The 16,107-nt window shown below is 40.4% G+C and overlaps 1 protein-coding gene across 1 annotated transcript in view; it reads right to left on the reverse strand.

Moving 5' to 3' along the window:
• LOC149150283 (FKBP12-interacting protein of 37 kDa-like) overlaps positions 1 to 16,107 on the reverse strand; it is a 254,628-nt gene that overhangs the window by 189,594 nt on the left and 48,927 nt on the right. Inside the window, exon 2 of the mRNA XM_089439398.1 lies at positions 8,096 to 8,149. The gene's annotated coding sequence lies outside the window, so the exon portion shown is untranslated. The remainder of the gene's footprint in view (positions 1 to 8,095; positions 8,150 to 16,107) is intronic.

Consider the following 16,107-nt stretch of genomic DNA (forward strand, 5'->3'; position numbering starts at 1 on the left):
CCTCCCAACAAATCGAACTACATAAGTGTGTTCTCCTAGTGCCCATTGAACTCCTTATAATCTCTCATTGGAGCACCAATGGCCAAGATTAAAACATAATCAAGGGCTAATATTAACTGGGAGTTGATCATCGTCTTCTTCTAGAAGATTCACACCTGATTTAATTAATACCCTTTAATTAACCAGATTTCCATGTTTAGACAAGAACCACTTTAAAAAGTTAATTATTTTAATTAAACCATCTCTAGGTGGAATTTTCCCAAATGATTTTTGGGTATTGGAGAATGCATGTGTCTTAGCCTCTGCAAAATGGAGCACCAATGGCCAAGATTAAAACATAATCAAGGGCTAAGATTAACCGAGAGTTGATCATCGTCTTCTTCTAGAAGATTCACACCTGATTTAATTAATACCCTTTAATTAACTAGATTTCCTGTTAGAAAATTATATATTACGGAGCAATGGAACACATAAAATATTGCAGAAATATAAACACAGAAAACGCACAAAACAAGAGAGACACAGATATACGTGGTTCACCCAGTTTGGGCTACGTCCACCCCGAACAGCCAGTCCTTCCTTTCTATTATCCAGCAAAATGAAGAGACACAACCTACAGCATATCCGCTGTAATATCCTCTTTTTTTTCTCACAGTCTCACCTCTCTGTTTTTCGCTCACAGAATACACATCTATCGCACAGCCTCAATACCCTCATACAAAGAGAGGGGTTGCCTTCTAGGGCAAAAAACCCTAAACTAAACATAAGTTCTACCATCAAGTCATCCGCCTAATGAACGGCCCAAATTGACTAGAAATTACTATACTTTTATAAGGCAATTTTACAGCTGTTTTTAGCCGCCCCCCCTGGACCCCCCTACAGCGAATATTTTACGGGCGGCGTTGCCGCCCCCATTTCAAACTGGGGTCCTATGTGGCGATACCTAAGAATATAGAAGATAATCAGGCTCCACACCCAACATTTCCATGTTTAGACTTAGAGAACCATTTTAAAAAGTTAATTATTTTAATTAAACCATCTCTAGGTGGAATTTTCCCAAATGATTTTTGGGTATTGGAGAATGCATGTGTCTTAGCCTCTGCAAAATCTTGAGGCAAGAGCACATCCGATGCTACTGAAATCAACACTCCCTCTTAACGAGGAATGTGCTCTAGTGTTGTAACTTGTTGAAGCATCACATTGTCTCTACACCATCTCCTGTTGTGTTGCTTATGTCTGGCTCTACTGCTCACCAACTACTGCGCAACTCTGATATGAACTGCATTTGTGCTTCTGCTGACCCTGCTAAACTGCAGTCAACTACTACTTCTGTACTGCAATCCTCTCTCCATATGTTGTTGCTACAACTCCAACATCTGCAACAGAAAAGCATCCAAAATATTGAACCAATTGTGGTCAGTATGATGCATCCATCATCTAAGTTATGACTGTTGCTAGCCTCTGCGTTGTCACTGAAGCCTCTGCGTTGCTGCTAACTCTGCTCTGTGCCAACTGCACTGTTGTCAACTCTGCTCTGCATTGCTCAGTTTTTGACTTGGTACTAGCTACTGCATCTGTCACTCTGGCACCTGACTGCACTAATTGTCACTGGTCCATCCTACTACTACATGTCTTGGGCTCCCGTAGCAAGGTATTGATTCATAAGGTGGACCTCCTCAAGAATCCTGCCCATCATGTAGCTCTTTGGGGCTACAACTCCAGATCACCCCACCTCACCCCTAGAGGCATCTTGGCAATCATGGCAAACTCTTCCTCCAGTCTGGAGGACAACCCGTCGATTTCTATGGAGTGCTTCTCCTCCTTGTCCTTCTTTCTGAGAGGACAAGGAGTGTTGTAGTGGCCTAGCACACCTGAAGCACTTGATCTTTGAAATATCCTTCTTTCTTTTGCGTTGCTCCTGTTGCCCCTTTGATGCAAGGGCCACGTCCTCCTCTTCCTTCACCTGCTTTGTCCCACTGCTGCCACTACCACTGATGGTGGCCTTTACCAAATCACGCCTCATTTCCTCTTGTTGCAGATCAGCCCACACACGTTCCCAATCCCGCAGTTTTTCTCTACCCGAGATGCTCTGGACGAATACTTGCCAATCTTCTCAAACGTTATTCAGCACTGATTGTACAAACTTTGAGGGCTGGGATGTTGATCCTACTCAAGCCAACTGGTCCAGGGCATCCTGAAGCCTCGTAAGGAAGGGGTCTACACGCCCCCCTTTTTGCATCCTCATGCATCTCAACTTCTCTAAGTATATCTTCCGTTGCTCGGAAGATCGTTCGTACAATGTAGCTAATGCTTCCCACATCTGTCGGGCAGTGTCCTTGCCAACTATACCACAAGATCTTGAACTCCGTCAAGAATGATCCTCTTAGCTCTCGCCATATCAGCCTTGTACTTCTTGAGCGGATCTGCATCAGCGGGTACAACTACCACACTATCAACATAGGTTTTCAAATCATGCTCATCTAGAAGGCAGGAGATCCTGGCCTTCCAGATGACATAGTTGGAGGCTCCTTCCAACCGATCTTGATCTCTCAACCCAGTTGATGCCATCTCTCCTAAAAAAGTCGAACTACTTCCTCTTCTGTTCTACGCAGTTGTTGCCCAGCTATTCGCACTCCCTCCTGGAGTGAGAAATATGCACACAGCTATTGTTTCTCTGCTAAGAAAATTCGAACTAGGAAGGAATTCCCTCAATATGTGCTCTTCTCTCCCTCTGTCGCTATTCTGCCAACAACTACTGCAAAATATCTACATCCCAGTTAAATATCTGCTCTGCAATGAAAATACATTGTTCCCTTCTACCTCTGGAAAGCTTCAAGCTGGGGACCGCATTTCTCTATTGAATCATTCAGAGAAATCGATTTCTCCTCAAAACTTCGACCTCCTTGGCCTAAGGATTGCGCTGCCTCTGGGGTTTTGAATTGTTACCTCTGCAGTGATTTCGAATTCCCTCTTCCTTTTGCAATTGAGTCTTCTACTCACGATATGTGCTCTGATACCATGTGAAAATTCTGTGACACCAAATCCTACTGCAACAGACTAGTGATATTTCTCTTATTTGTTAAATTATTTGAACAAATTACTTGCAGTTTTTTACGACAAATATTGAAATACATACACTACAACCTACGCAAAATAAAATACTACGGAAACTAAATATTGCACTGGAGAGGAATAAACACACACATATACACTTGTTTTTTTGGACAAATGTCCCTAGAAAAACCCAATGTGGGAAAATCGATGCAGCAACTGAGGGTTTTATTTATTATGCAGTGGTAATCTGAGTACAAATCATTAGATACCCAAACTGGCAATTTGATATAGAGAAATACTGACAAGGAGATAGTGAGAAAAATCTCATTGTCTAGCGATCCAAATCTAATCCAGGCTCTGGATGACTGGCCCCACGTTGGCTCTGCACAGAATCTGCATCAACCTACGCAGATCTACGTCACACTCTCTGGGGTCTGTGTCGCCTCTTCCTCAGATCTCCGTTGTCTGGAACTTCGCTCCTCTGGCCCCCGGTCTCACACCCCGGCTTTTGGCTTTGGACTTCGACTTCCCAACTGAATCTCGAACTCCCTTTGAAGAGTTCGGCTGCGTCTCTGAACCTCTCTCTATCTTCTCTGCTTTGCACTCCCTGGATCTATAAAAACTCTCCTATGGTCTATTATCCTTGCCCCTATCTCACTGCTTCGACTTTGCTACGTCACCTCTGGCAACTCACAACTGCTACTCAAGAAATCGAACTCCCAACAAAATCGAATTGCATAAGTGTGTTCTCCAAGTGTCCATCGAACTCCTTATAATTTCTCGTTGCAACACCAACTGCCAAGATTAAAACATAATCAAGGGCTAAGATTAACTGGGAGTTGATCCTCGTCTTCTTCTAAAAGATTCACATCTGATTTAATTAGTACCCATTAATTAACCAGATTTCCTAAGTTTCGACTTAGGGAACCATTTAAAAAAGTTAATTATTTTAATTAAACCATCTCTAGGTGGAATTTTCCCAAACAATTTCTAGGTATTGGAGAATGCATGTGTCTTGGCCTCTCTGCAAAATCTTGAGGCAAGAAACATCCGATGCTACAGAAATCAATAGAAGATTCGATGGATCCCATTGATCCACCTCCTAATGAGCCCTCTACTTCAACAAAAAGACCTTTGTGGCTCAAAGATATTCTTGAAGGTGCTAAGAAAAATATTGCACCGAGAGGGACATTTCATGAAAGCAAGAAGTCAAATAGGTACCAAGGGTACTTAGTTGCCATGAGTACCATTGTACAGTATGAGCCTTGCACATTCAAAGAAGTCGTGAAGCAACAAGTTTGGAAGGATGCGATGAACGTGGAGTATGAGTCGATCATGAAGAATGATGTATGGGATGTGGTTCCTAGACCTAAGGAAAAGTCTGTGGTCACTTCAAAATGGCTCTACAAGATCAAACATGGAGTTGATGGGAATGCTAAAAAATCAAGGCCAGATTTGTTGCTCGAGGCTTCTCTCAAAAGGAAGGAGTAGACTACAATGAGATATTTGCATCGGTTGCCTAATATACCATCATTCATTCGATTATAGCCCTTGCTGCCTCGCAAGGATGGAGCCTACACCAGATGGATGTCAAAACTACCTTCTTGCATGGTTTGCTTAAGGAGGAAGTATATGTGGAACAACCCGAGGGGTTCGAGGTTCAAGATCATGAGACACATGTATGCAGGTTAAAGAAATCCCTCTATGGGTTGAAGCAAGCCCCTAGGGCTTGGTATGAGAGGATCAATAGCTATCTTATGAAGCTGGGATTTACAAGGAGTGATGCTGACCCAAACCTATACTTCAAGGTTGAAAAGGACAGAGCTCTCATTCTGGTACTTTATGTGGATGATCTCTTTCTGATAGGTGATGACCCTCTCATTCATCAATGCAAGAGGGAATTGGCTTTCGAGTTCGTGATGAAGGACCTAAGGTTGATACATTATTTCCTAGTGCTAGAGGTCTGGCAAAAGCCAAGTGACATTTTCCTTTCTCAAGGAAAATACATTGTGAAGCTACTTGACAAATGTGGGATGGTGGATTACAAGTCTGTGACTACTCCGATTGAACTCAACTTTAAGACGCTCTGTGGAAGTGTTGTTGGACCCAAATTAGAAAACCCTACTGAGTATTATCAACTTGTGGGGGCCCTGATGTTCTTGGTCAACTCCCATCCTAACATATGCTTCGCTATGAACACGTTGAGTCAATTTATGGTCGAGCCTCATCACATTCACTAGATTGTTGCTAAGAACCCCTTGAGATATCTCCGGGGAACAATCCATTATGGACTGAGATACACTGTTGGAAACTTGAGGCTTCATGGATATTCAAATGTTGACTGGGCTGGCAGTGTGGTGGATCGTAAGAGCACGTCAAGGTGTTGCTTCTCTTTGGGGTCTGCTTCTATATCTTGGATGAGCAAAAAGCAGAAATCAGTTGCACTAAGCATCGACGAGGCCGAATACATTGTTGTGAGTATGGTCGATTATGAAGTTGTTTGGTTGAGGAAGTTCTTCAGTGATCTATTTGAGCACGTGTTGGATACCACCATGATCTTTTGTGACAACCAGAGTGGGATTCGCCTATCAGAGAATCTCGTGTTCCACGACAGCTCCAAGCACACTGATATTAGGTACCACTTTATCCGGTATATGGTACAACGGGGAGAAATAAGGCTCCAACACATTAGAACATATGACCAGATCTCAGACATTCTCACGAAGCCTTTGGGGAAGGTCAAATTCTTAACCTTCCGAGAGAGACTTGGAATCATGGCATGACCCTCCTATGAGGGTCCCATATGACATGGACACAGGGCTTTGGGAGCTCCTGGGGGCTTGGAGAAATTCTTGGAGCTATGAGCGACCATACGATGAGTGGTTCACCTTCCCCTAGTGGTGCGCTAGATACAGGGTGAGTGGTTCACCTTCCCCGGTGATACCCTATTATGGTTGACATCTGTGTAGCGTGAGTGGTTCACCTTCCCCTACCCAGACATATGCATAGGATGAGTGGTTCACCTTCTCCTATGGCATATGAGCAGGATGAGTGGTTCACCTTCTCCTATCGATGGCCCAACAGACATCCTACCCATGGAGTCCGGGATTCCTGGGAAGTACCTCTCATATGGCCAATGAGTTGGGAAAAGACGGTTAGGGACCATAGCACTACCGATGGACGCATCATGTACTGTCATACTCCCTATGACTAGGATGCATGGTGTTCAACAACTTGATTTGGGATCAAGGACTGACTTTTGTTAGTGGAGAGTGGTATGATTCACTCTCGATCACTTCTTCTTCATTATTACTTCATGGCTCAGCAGAGCAGCGCAGTGATGTCAGGGATGGTACAAGATGACAAGATGGCATGATGATGACAGATGGATTGGCAGGTGGAATTCTCTATAGTTGGGAGGGTGTTAAAATTGGCAACTAGGGCCAAATTCCACCTTAGAACAGCTCATATGATGGAGATGATTATTGCATTGGATTCCTCTTTTCGAGAGGTCCAATTTTGATATAAAAATCATCTCATTCTGACAAGCAGAAATGGAATTTTGAATTTATTCTCTCTCATGCACAAATTGTCAAGGTTGGCCTCAGTGAAACGTAGGCTCATGAAGTGCAATGGATGTGTCTCCTCACCCTCAACAAAGTGTATAAATAGGAGTGACCCCTCTCATTTGGACATCATTCATCTCATCACATATCTCTCTCTCTCCTCTCTTGATTGGTTCATACAGCTTGGAGGCTTCCCTACTTCGCATGTGTGAAAGGAGGACGAATTTCGGGACTGTTTTGGAGGCCGAAAATTTCAGGAACCAAGGCAGGGTTGGCTTGGTGACTTTGACTAGCATTGACTTTGTTCTTGTGGGCAGAATTTTGTTTTCTGAAGGCTGCTTTGATTAGCATGATTTTTGAGGTGATTGGGACAGTTTGACTGGCTTGACTTCAGCCTTTGACCGCAGAAATTACAGCAGCATTTGACTGGGTTGACCAAACTGTTTTGGGCTGACTTTGACCCTCTTGGAACGCCGAATTCTTTTGCTGTTGACCAAGCTGCTTGGAGGACATTTTGGAGTTGCTTTGACTATCGTTGACTTCTTGGTTAGGGCTGCAGTTCACTGTTGTTGCCTGCTGATTTGATAGGACTGTTTTGGGCATGTAATTCTTATATTTGTACTCTCTCTCTCTACTGAACTATTGAAGAATAATAAGATTTGATCAAAGGGTTTCCCCACATTGGGGTTTGTACCTAGCATCCGCCATATATTATGTCCTCTTGTCTTGACTTGTATTCTGCACATGTTTTTATGTTCTATCTGCATTTACTATCAATGTGTTTAAGTTAATGTGATTGCTACTGAATCTAATTGGAAATTGTCATTGCGTTGATAAGGAACATTGAAGTAAATTGTGCTAAAGCATAGAACATACCATTGTTATCTAAATTTAACAATTGGAAACTCAATGACTTGTTGGACAATCAACATAGGAAACTCTTTTACTTGTGAAGGAAAATATGTAAGCAAGATATTTACTCACAAATGAACAGATAATGACACTGGTTGATCAAACTCTATTATTTACAATCCTAATAAAAAAATACAAAATGCAAGGCTAAAAAGGAGAGAAGGAAGACCATGAAATGAGAATAATAGTTCTTAAAAGTTGAAAAACATTAAAATTCAAGATTTCTGAATTTGTAAGACAAGCAAGCCATCAAATAATGCAGGTATGTCCTTCTAGAAATCTTCCATTGAAGAAAAACAGTTGCGTAAGTTGAAATAGAGCACTGGCAAGTCTCCCTGTCCATCACTGAATAGAAACTTAAATTGAGAAAATTGAAATCCTACTATATTCTTACACTGCAAATTTGAATAAACAACTGTGCCATATATATTGTTTTAACTTTTTTCACTTACATCTCAAAAGTCAAGACCAATTCTTTCTTAGACAAAAATTGGAAATATGAAGCACATCTGAGAATTTATTGTTCAAACATTTATTTATTTTTGTCTAGCAGAAACTAGTACCTTTAAACGAGTGAATTCTTCATGTATTGCCGGATCAAGGAGCAACCTCCTTGCCTGTAGAAACAAGAGATGCATAAATCAGTTCACAAAAGCTATAAAATGCAATTACTTTCAATCCAAAACAGATGTAAGAAGGTATCTACAACTGAAAACAAGTATCAGCGTGCTAAATGAACAACAGTAACTTAGAAGCCGAAATAAGAGACAAACAGGGTAACAATCACTTCCTTGTAGACAAAATAGGCCACATCAGAAAGTATTCAAGTCAGGCCAGTCAATGTTAAATTCTCACAAATCTCTGTTACTTTCAAGAAGCCTTTAAATGCTTGATCAAACAAAAAGATTTTCAAATGCACATGTATAAAGTTCACTTTCATTTGAAAATAAGATAATCAACAACAGAGGGACAAGCAGTGGAACAGGATAAGGAAATTTTGTCAATCATAATACCTTGACTACCAAAGCTATAAAATACATAGGTATTTACAAGTGACACTTTTAGTCACATGCTAGAAATGGAACAAGCATGAGGTTCATAAACTTCCTAACAAACCCTCAATTCTGTTGAGAAATTAAGGGCAAACTGAATTATTCAATTCCTCTTAATTATGATAGCTGCTTGAGATATTACTTCTTTAGATTTTTCTTCTTTCTATTATTATCTTCAAACAGTTACCAAAACAACCAAAACAAGAAATATACAAGTACACAAGTTATTGGCACCAAGCCAGCGCAAAAACCTCTCCAAAATCTGAGAGGAAAATCCCTTGAACTCTTTCCTATAGAATCTGTATTGACGAATTCCAAGACCTTTACAAAGACACTAGAAAGCCTTCAACATCAAGATGACAAACCTTCTGAAATGTACCCAAGCGTAGAATCTCTTTCTGCAACTTTGCACTGTATGGTATGGCTGCACCAACGTGAAGACAGTCACCAAATGATGTCTAGATCAGCTTCATTTAGACTCCTTCCACCTTCGCTTTTTATGCCAACTAAACAAGCATGAAACAGCTCCTTGAATTGAGCTCGATTCACTTCAATATATGCCAAAATGTATACTGTCCAGGAGGCAGCGAAAATATTACAGTCACCTTCGGATTGCGGAGGCACATGTGAGGGGAAGAGAGGCTCTTCTAGCCCTTCCTATACTTCGATCTTCAAGAGACTAGATCTGCCTTATAAATTAAGGCTAGATTTATCATGAAACCTAACCAATACACCTTCGCAATGATGCCCTAGCTCAAAAACCAGACTTCCACACATGAGAAGACAATCTTGGGTGAGAGATTGTCTTCAAGGTGAGATCATAGTGGCCTATTTATAGGCTTGTATCCCCTTCTCCAAGCCGACGTGATCCCTTCTCTTAGGCCGACATTCCAAGCGGATACCATTTCTTTTGATTTTGATGGGCATGAATTCGGTGGGTACATTTCGGTGGTTTTCATTTGATGAACTGGAAGGACTCTTTGACAATTATTGACATTACAAGTGTAACAACTCATGGTCAAATAATAATAATAAAAATACAAAAATTACATTGTTACATCAACTGACATAATGAAGACCTAACCTAGTTACACTATTTTCAACAAATTCCCCATCAAAGAGTCAAAATCAAGGAGTGTATTCCCCATATCTTCCTCTTCAATGTCAACATTTTCATTGATAGGCTCAGAAAGATCCACAGATTGGTCTTAACTTTCTTCACAATTTTCAAAAAGTGAGCAACCAGCAGAAATATGTCACATGCATCCGGTCTATGAGGATGCCTGCAAGATCTACAGTAGATCCCTTGAGAAAATCAATCTCCCCAGCAATGGCACCATCAATATTATTATTCACAATGATCCCTTGAGAAAATCAATCTGAAGGGGGGCCAAGAACATTTGGATTTGGTGCCCTTGCCACCAACAACAAATCTCTCACTTCAGAGTTAGTACACGTTAAACCCAAAGTGGGTTGGGGGGGGTAGGGCAAAGGTTTATCCCTACTCAGATTAAACTCTACAAATTGATCTTCTGAGATTACCAAACAAATTATCGCAAAATTTTAAGTATTAAATCTTTTTTTTTTGTGACTGTTGCCAAGGCCAGATGGACAATGCAGAATGGCATAATATAGAAAATCAGCAAGGTAAACTTGAATCAAACCTTGCTAATTAAAATCCCTGCAATTTGAACCGAACAAGCAAAGAGAGCATTCCACTTTGAATGAACTCTCAGCAATGAAGACTCTTCTTAAATGAGACAAACCTTTTTCCCATTAATTAAGGTTTCAAAGACTCAAAATACATAGTTCCAATACAATTTTGGATCAAACCTACCCCCAGGAGCCAAAGAGAACTTGGCCGAAGGGTCACTAGTCAAGACCTTATTGAACTATGAAAAAGGCTTTACTGAAGCCATGTAGACCTCTGAATTTAGATTTAATTAAAAAAAACGGTGGTAAGCTTGAGGGTGCATGATGAAGGGAAATAAGCAACTGGTAGTTTGAAAAGCATCCATCCACTCCTTTATATCCTTAAAATATGCTAAAAAGTTGTCTCTTCTCCAAATTTGATATTCAGTTTGCAAAAGCAGATGAGTTTCTTTTCTGAAAATATCAGCTTCTAAAATATTAACCCTCATACAATAATAGCATGTTATTTTCAAAAATAGCCACAATGTCCTTTAAAAAAGAGAACTAAATTTCTAAAAATAGGAAAATCATTTTTCAATAAATAGCCAAAGCACCCTCTCCAAAAATATCAGTATGTTTTTCAAAAATAGCCACCTCCATGGTTAGCAGCCTTCTTTTCTAAAAATAGGAGCTCTCATAATTAGCATGTTCTAAAAGTATCAACAACTCGTCCAACACTAGAAGTATCCAAAAATAGGAACTTCTAAAAATAGAAGTATGATTTTCTAAAAATAGTCATGTCCACAAACAGCACTTCTAAAAGTACAAGTGTCTGAAAATAGAAATATATTGGTGAAAGTGCTTGGCATCATCCTAAAACCACATCTTTGGATATCTCATACCAAGTATTGGTCAGGTGATAACAGGTTGTATCCACTTCTCATGCCCTCTAGACCAGGTTGTCTGTGTCATTTGACTTTATCAATGTTCTACCTGAAAAATGGCACTATTGTATCCAAGTAGTGATTTGAAGATTTTCTCTAAAGACATTAATAATCTGTGCACCAAGGCCATCAGCACAACCAAAACAACAAAACTGTTTTTTTCAACATGTTTGGTTGCACTTTGGGTTCCCTGGATCGATTGTTTCTGATCAAAATTGCCAATTTCACAGCCAGTTTTGGTGGACTTTGCAGAAAGTATTGTACTATCAATTTCAATTTTCATTTTGGATTTCTTTTCATCTACAGATTGTGAAATGAAATTTGTTTAAGTGGGTACCCTTTTTAATCAATGTCAATCTAAAAAGAAATGAGATATCGATCTTCATGTAATACAGCACAAGTTACAATGAGGAACTTATGTGTCTAATGACCACTCACTCTTTGAGGTATGTTATGGTTTTCAATCACTTGCACCTTATGAGAGCTTAGTGACTCTTCCAACCCCTTACACTGTTTGTGAGAAAATGAACCAGTCAAAGTCTTTGCATTTGTTGATCACTTGGCAGGGTAACATTTCAAATTCAAAGGCTTACACTCGTGGAAAAAGGCCAGCAACAACCCCTTTTAAGAATGTACATCAGGTTCCATATTACTTTCAAATTGGTTACAAATTCTGCTTGTATTTCTAATTTGACACACAAAGAGGGTGAAGTGGAGGGCCATGGAGCGGGTATAGGTGGAGGTATAGACCGAGGGTCGAGCACAGGCCTTATCCTTTCAAAAAGTAGATTTGAAACCTAACCCATTCATTCATTCGTTAGCCAGGACCAGGAACCAGGACTCTTTAGGTATAATAAGTAAGTTGCCAATAGTTGACTTTGTTGCCCGAGCAAAAGCATCAGTAGCATAAGTACGGTTAGTATAGGCATAGGCAATTGAATTTCTAGGACCATACGCAAAGCAAGCAGCATAGGCAGCAGCATCTTAGCTAGTAGATCCAGCAGTAGATTCTTTTTATCCAGTTGATGAGCTTGACCTAGTTGCTTAGGTAGCAGCAGCGGATACTTACCCGCATGAAATGCAGTATTTTCGGGGTTCACCTGCAGAGACAAAGCTAAGAGCAGAGGTAGCTATGAATCATTCTCTTATACTTGATATTACATCATGGTTACTGAATGGAATCACTACATCTTGCTTCTAGAATCGAGATTGCATTATCTATTTGATTATTGTTTCAATAGGGATGAACAGGGAGAAAGACCTATCAATTCAAGGCACATTGAATAACATCATTTCACATTCATTGCTGAGTCAGTCAACCGGTAGCTTTTCTTTCTTGTGTTCGTGTAAAGGGGCAGATCCCTTCACTCCGGTATTTGGAACAACATTTGGGTCACTGCATCGTGGTTTTTCTATTGGAAAAAGCACGGTTTCCATCATATACATCGACAAGAGTGCATTGTCTAATCACACGAATGTGTGCTTTCCCTTCGGCAGGTTCGTTTCCTCACCCGTTAGGGTGATTTCAATTTCTAATTTGTTCCATTTTGAAATGCGAAGAACTCACACGTCAGGCTATACGGAAATGGTGTCGCGCTTGCTATTTACTAGTGGGACTTCACCGACGATATACTGTGACCGACCAACGGGGGTTATGGTTGTAGGGGAACACTCCAGTCATTCATTCGTTCATCGGCTTGACTCGGATTGGCTTGCCCTTGCCTTCGTAACATATCACATCACTCTAAAATATTTTTTCAGCCAACCTAATTTAAATGCTAGGCAATAAAGGTGGTTAGTATTGCTCAATGAGTTTGAATTTTAAATAAAGCACATAAAAGGGAAAGAAAACAAAATTGAAGATGCTTTAAGTAGACATAATCATGCCACGATAGGGATGTTTGTTAGTAGCGTGAGTATAGATATTGTGGAATATATTAGAAAATCAGGACAACAACATCTATAATATCTGAAAATTCAGCAAAAAATACAACAAACAGAAATTCTAGAATATGCCAAAAATTTGGAAACATTGGCCACATACAAAAATAGGTTGTATGTTCCCAATGTGATCGCACTAGAAAAATGACACTAGATGAGTATCACAAGAAACCATATGTAGGCCATCCTGGATACCAAAATATGATCATCGCATTAAGGAAAAAATTATTTTGGCCAGGCATGAAGAAAGATGTGGCAGAGTATTTAGCGAAATTCACAAAATGTTAATAAGTAAAGGTGGAACATCAATACCCTACTAGACGTAAGCTCTTGCATTATGGCTTTATACCATCATACCTACTATGGGAGATAATGCTTTTTATCTTAATTTGCCAGCTCAATTAAGTATCCATAATATTGAAAATGTGAACAACAACATCCTGATGAAAAAAGTGCTACTAGTCCATCCAATGGGCATAATTCCTTATTTTCAGACTCCTCTTCCTACAGATATACTTAAGTAACCCAAACTTGGACAACAAGCAAGCAGACAACTATGTGCCTGGCTCATCAAAGGAGCTCTGTATTTGCAGGCTAAAAGAGTATTTTTTTGGCATCATTTGAACAACATTTTTACCATCTAAAAGAGAAATTGGATACAATTTCCTGCTAAGAAAGGCAAAAGTAATGAAAAATATAGCATGAAATTTAAATGTAATAATGTGATGTAACATGTAATAATATCTTATGTTAGCAAGGAATCTAAGATTAAATGTTAGACATCTCAACATTAGTCACTGTTACCCACCAAAAAGTGGGTAAAATCATAGGAGAAAAACTCTCCTTTCGACAGCCAGCAAGCATTCATTTGCTAAATCCATCATTATATGCCATATTCATCTGACATTAGTACCATTCAAACCCCTCACCATCCAGCATTCAAGTGGATCACCATTCGGCAAGTACTATAACCATTTTGCGATCACGTGCTTTTACTTGACGTTTTTGGGCATTCTAACATGGATTAAGGAGTGATCTGGGTGATTGACCAATCTTGATTGTAAGCATGTTCTCTCGCTTAACCAGGGAGGTTAGTTTTTGACGCTAGCCTAGTGAGACATTCTCTGAGGCCTTGTAGTTATAGGAGGGGCACTACTTGGGAGACTTGTATTCATGTAGCATGTCCATGACTTTCCCCATACTTACCCTTTTCCGACATTCCCTAGATTTCAACTCCATTCACTAGGCTTGTAGTCATCAGTTCATTGTGATTTTCTTCTCTCTTATCCTCATCCACTGCAGCAACTGATTTACTTTTCCTACTTATTCCACCATAAGTTATTCATGAAATCACTTAATAAACATTAAAATAAATACAACTGCAGATATCACACCGTAATACAAAAACAAACATATGCAAAAAAATCAACACATTGACACAAATATTTTGGACTAATGTCCCAGGAAAAACCCAATGTGGGAAAACCGGTGCAGCAAGGGAGGATTTTATTATTCAGCAAGTTTCTAGTACAACAAGGTGCCAAACTGGCTTACCCACAGATAGACAAATTCTCCAGCACGTCTTCTGAACCCAGCGTCAACCCCGCTGACCTCTGCATGGCCCGAAACCCTCTGCGTTCAACCTGTTGAGACTCTGCGCAGCCTCTTTGGCCTTTTGCGTCACTCCTGCAGCCTCTGCGTGGATGACGCAGGCCCTGCTGGCTCTGTGCAATCTATGTTGCCTCTGCATGGCTCAATCTGGCCCTACGTCTGCCTCTTCTGCCTCTCCGTTGATCTCCCGTCTCTCTATTCCATACTTGTTGCCTCTTAACTGCTCACCAGACCACTGGTTCAATTTCTCAACTAACCCTGCTCCAAAAATTGAACTGACTGGTCTCCCTCAGTGTATTCTCCAAGTGACCCTCAAGCCTCCTCTTATACTTTTCTCGTTGACAAATCAACAGCCGAGATTAAATCCCTAATCAACAGCTAAGATTAGATCTAGCTTGATCCATGACTTTTGGACCATTTTAACACAGTTTCATATTAATTCACATTAATATTTTATTTTCCCTAAGTTTAGACTTAGGGATTACATTAACAATATTAATTATTTTAATATTTCCCAAACTGTTTAGAATCTGCCCAAACGCTTTCTGGGTATTGGAGATCTCATGTGCTTTAGTCTCTCCACCAAGTTTTGTGGCTAGAGCAAATCCAATGCTACCCCAAATCAACACTCCTCTTAGCGAGGACTGTGCTCTGGCAATACTCCTCACTGAGCATCACCCTGATCATCTAGCATCAATTCCCGTGCTAATGCTAAGCCTTCCTGCCCAACATCCTCTACCACTGCTGCATCTATACGACAACTCCCTCTGCATCTGTGCTACTGCTGGTCCTTTCTCCCAACACTGCATCTGCACTGCAACTCCCTCTTCATTCATACACTCATATCTACTTTTGAAAGAGGTTCTTTACCATCCCCATCTTTTCCCTAAAGTAGTCAAATATTGACTTTCTAAGGGCCTTGGTGAGGATATCTGCCCCCTGTTCTCCTGTAGGAGTGTAGCTCAACTGTACAGCTCCTCGTTGGACACAGTCTCTGACAAAGTGACACCAAATATCAATATGCTTCGACCTATCATGAAACACTGGATTCTCAGAGAGTTTGATGCAACTCTGATTATTGCACATGATAGCTTCACTAGTAGTTTTCTAAGCCATATGGCCTCACACAAAGCTGTGCTTGCTGCCATATATTCTACCTCAGATGAGCTCAGAACCACGAACTTCTGTTTCCTACTGCACCAGGAGGTCATTCCTGATCCAATGTTGAAACAGTACCCAGAGGTACTTTTCCGATCCACTGAACTTCTGCCCAATCTACATCAGTAAATTCACTCAACCTGATATCCTTCCCCTTGGTGTACAAGAGCCCATAATCAATTGTTCCCTATAAATACCTGAGAACATGTTTGGCTGCTGCCCAGTGTACCCTCTTTG

The sequence above is a fragment of the Pinus tabuliformis genome, chromosome 9, assembly GCF_031772625.1.
Source record: "Pinus tabuliformis cultivar Carrire ecotype Pingquan chromosome 9, CPIR1, whole genome shotgun sequence".
NCBI classification, from domain to species: domain Eukaryota; kingdom Viridiplantae; phylum Streptophyta; class Pinopsida; order Pinales; family Pinaceae; genus Pinus; species Pinus tabuliformis.